Source organism: Rhinolophus ferrumequinum, chromosome 6 (assembly GCF_004115265.2).
Source record: "Rhinolophus ferrumequinum isolate MPI-CBG mRhiFer1 chromosome 6, mRhiFer1_v1.p, whole genome shotgun sequence".
Classification (NCBI taxonomy): domain Eukaryota; kingdom Metazoa; phylum Chordata; class Mammalia; order Chiroptera; family Rhinolophidae; genus Rhinolophus; species Rhinolophus ferrumequinum.
In genome coordinates, this window is record NC_046289.1 from 95524226 (window position 1) to 95527838 (window position 3613).

Sequence of the window (3613 nt, forward strand, 5' to 3'; positions counted from 1 at the left end):
GCTCCCGAGACATCTCGAGGGTGAGTTCTCTTCAGCCCAAGCCGGCCACCAATGGGGTTGTAGATACCGGCTATGAGAAATGACCAAGGGGAGCAGCCCTTCTCCTCACCCTGCCCACCTTCCCCAGGACGCTGAGCTGGAGGCCGCTGTCTCCCTCCCCATTTCCAGGCTGGGAGTGGAGGCACCAGGCGGTGGGAGCTGGAGGCTCCCACCCAGGGCCAGCAGAACCCCAGTGCGTCAGCCGCCCAGCGGCTCACTGCCCTCCACCTGCAGGCCTTTGCTCAGGAGGGTGTCCTGTTTGGGGTCGCAGCCCAGGAAGAGCTTCAGTCTGACACTGGTACCCTGGGAACCGCCCAGTCTCAGGATGCAGCGTCTGTCGTGCTCGCCCACCTTGCCACTGAGGACGCCTTCCTGCTTGAAGCGCATGTGGAGCGTGTCCAAGGAGAACACCTCGCTCCACAGGTAGCCATCGTACTGTGTGTCGTAGTTGCCCGCCAGGTGGCAGAAGGTCGCAGGCATGTTGATCCCTGGCATGGCTGGGACCGCAAGGATCTCCTGGCAGAGGTGGGCTACTCCTCAGTCGTGTCTGTGGCCATCTGTGTGCAGGGCCTGGTCCGCCTTGGCCAGGACCATCTGGCACAGGTTGAAGAGACCTGTGTTGTCCTGTCGGGACCTGCAGGGCTTCTCGGGCAGCTCCTGGGGGTGGTGCTATCTGTGCTGTCCTCTGTGACATCCCAAGCAGAGGCTCCTTCTCCCACACCCAGTTCTCCAGCATCTACTAAGGCACCTCCATGAAGTCACTCCACGTGCGTCTCGCTGAAAATGCTAAACTCCACCCAAGAGCAGAGCTGGGGCATCATGTGCCCACACTCATGGAAGCAGGTGTTCAGCTCATCGTGCTGCAGCAGGGAGGGGGCGGGCAGGGTGGGCTTGATGAAGTTGGCCCTATGGCCATGATGGCGATTTGGAGGCTCCTGTCTTGCCACAGGCAGCCCTGCTGCAGGACAAATCTGGCCACGTGCCTGTACTTGCCTTCCTAGGGGTAGAGGTCCAGGAAGAACATCCCGAAGACTGTCCTTGAGGCCAGGTCCCTCACTGAGTACAGTGTCACATCTTTGTGCCAAATGGCGGTGTGCTCCTCCAGGTCAAAGGTCAGCCCAGCAGCTCCTGAGATGCCCGGCAGCCCCTGGTGACCACCTGCATGGGGAAGCACTCCTTGAGCAGGTTCTGGTCCACGCTACAGCGCGTCTCTTCCACCTGGTTCATGTAGTAACGCATGTCCCCAGCACTGACCCGCTCATCCAAGTCTGGGCCCTGTGTCTCCCACTCGGCCTTCTTCAGCACCAGGATCACGGCCCGCTCCTGCTCTCCCAGGGGCTTCAGCGTCTGGGCCAGCTCGTCAAAGCAAGTGGCCACCGCCTGGCTGGTCTTGGCCACGCTCACCCCAGGGCGTGGTCAGCATGTGTGGGGAATCCCAGCAGGCAGGCAGGGTGCCAGCTCGCTGAGGACGGCACAGTTCCCTTCACACTGACAATTGAAGGCCTCCTGTACCTTCCTCCTGGTCTCGGGCACGTGGCATTTCTTCAGGAGGGGAAAATAGTGAGGGTACTTGAGGGTGACTTTGAACTTCTCATCCTCAATCTTTTCCAGATTGTTCAGAAAGTCCTCGGGGAGCCCTCCCAGCTTCTCCGGCGTGAAGGGCAGGAAGGTCGTATCCTCGTTCAGGTTCTTATTGAAGTCGATGCACAGGAGACTCAGCTTCTTCTTGATGCCTTTGATTTTTTTCCTGAGTTTCCTTGGGCAGTGAAGCCTGTTCCTTCCGCAGAGCTTGATCAGTTGCTCCAGGTACCGCGTAGCCTCGGGCCTCAGAGAGTCCTTCTGAACTTTTTCCTGCAGCCAGACCATCCTCTGGTACCCGTCCTGCCTCGTGCTCATCTCCGTGTCGACCTCTGACAGCTTCTTGTCTGCCCCTGTGCTGGCCATTCGAATGGCCTTAGATGGAGAAACATCCTGGGGGAAGTCAAGGATATTCCTCTGAATTGTTAGGACATCTCCACATCAGCCAGCATCTTGATGTACTCTCATAGGATACGTCCTTGAACTTCTGGGAGCCCACCTGGCCTTGCATGCACTTGGTCTGCTCCATGAGCTCCGCTGTGAGCTTCCCTATTTGCTGGGCGCTCAGGTCCCATCTCAAGCGGTTCACCATGGAGCAGAGGGGCACTCTGTCCAGGGCATCTCCTGCACAGGCTGCGGGGGCTTCATGGTGGGCGGGTATGCACTGGCAGCCTCTCCTTCCAACTAGTCTGCACTGGGGTGTCTCAGCCTCTGCAGCCGGCCATCTCCGTTCACTCAGTAGCAGCCGCCATCCCCACTGAGGCGACCGCTGCCCACATGTCTACTCGGATCAAAGTCATTTTTAACAAGTGTCCACTCTCCCTACCTTCTCCTCCCACCACACAGCCCAGTGCAGAGTGCACAGTAGGAGATCAATAAGTGTTTGTTGAATGAAAAAAAAAAAAAGCCCTGGCAAGAGTACAAGAGCATTCCTTAGGCATATTAAATGGGAACACAATCACCAATTGAATTTGCTTCCTTCCAAGGAACGATATATCCTGGAAGCTCCATTCCAGATGCCCAGATGGCAAGGCCTTGGAGAATTCAGAGTTATTCCTATTGAAATCATTTCCTCTAGAAGGTCCAGAGTTCAAAAGAGAGGCGTGCACCACAAACAATCGGGCCAGTGTGAGAGGATGTGAGTGGTGTGCTTCGAAGGCCTCGGTGGGCCTGTGAGCCGTTACCAATGCAAATATAAGAGAAAGACTTCTCCTGGGGCAAATGTGGTCACTCAGAAATGGAGCCATCGGCAATGAGAAGGAGAAGAAACCAGGTCAGCCACCGCGTGGGCTGTGGAGAGGCCGCTGGACCTGCAACCAGCTGGGATCTGGGTTTCAGATCAAGGTTTCTGATCTCTAACCCCAACCTTATTTCCAAGTGACAGTTTCCAAGCCAAGAATTAGATTCAGGACGTGTCAAAGGAATTTTTCTGATTTGTGAATTGTTGCTGTTAACCCAGGCTTCTGAATGAAGGCTTTTTATTACTTCTTTGAGAAGACACCCCTATGGAATGTAGGACTATCCCTGAAAACCTCTACTCCTGTCAAGTTCATCTCAGTCTTCCCCACGTCCACCCTACTTTCCAGCTCACAGCCTGCACTTATGGCTTCCTCTTCTTGGAGGTTCATCTCCCGACAATACAGCCTTCCCAAAACTGGGTTGTACTGTTACCTTTTCTTTGAAACCTCTCCCTGATCACCACCATTTATAGGGCTCCAGAGGGAGAGAGAGTGGACCGGTTGTGACTTCAGAGGGTTATACTGGACTGTTTATCCAGTAAGTGTACATTGAACACCTATTTATTAGTAACTGATATTGAGCACTTACTAAGTGCCAGGCCCTGTACTAACCTCTCTACAAGCGTGATCACACGTAGCTCTCACAACACCATGAGGGAGATAACACTTACATGATTTTTAAAATATATATTAATGGCAGTCAGTCTTATCATCATATTTCTGCTTCTCCTGCTTCTGACTGCCAAGTAAAATTTCAC

General features: G+C 54.6%; 1 pseudogene; it reads right to left on the reverse strand.

Annotated features, from left to right (window-relative positions):
* Nucleotides 1–237: 237 nt before the first annotated feature.
* On the reverse strand, nt 238–3245 carry LOC117023230 (thimet oligopeptidase-like; annotated as a pseudogene).
* Nucleotides 3246–3613: the final 368 nt, after the last annotated feature.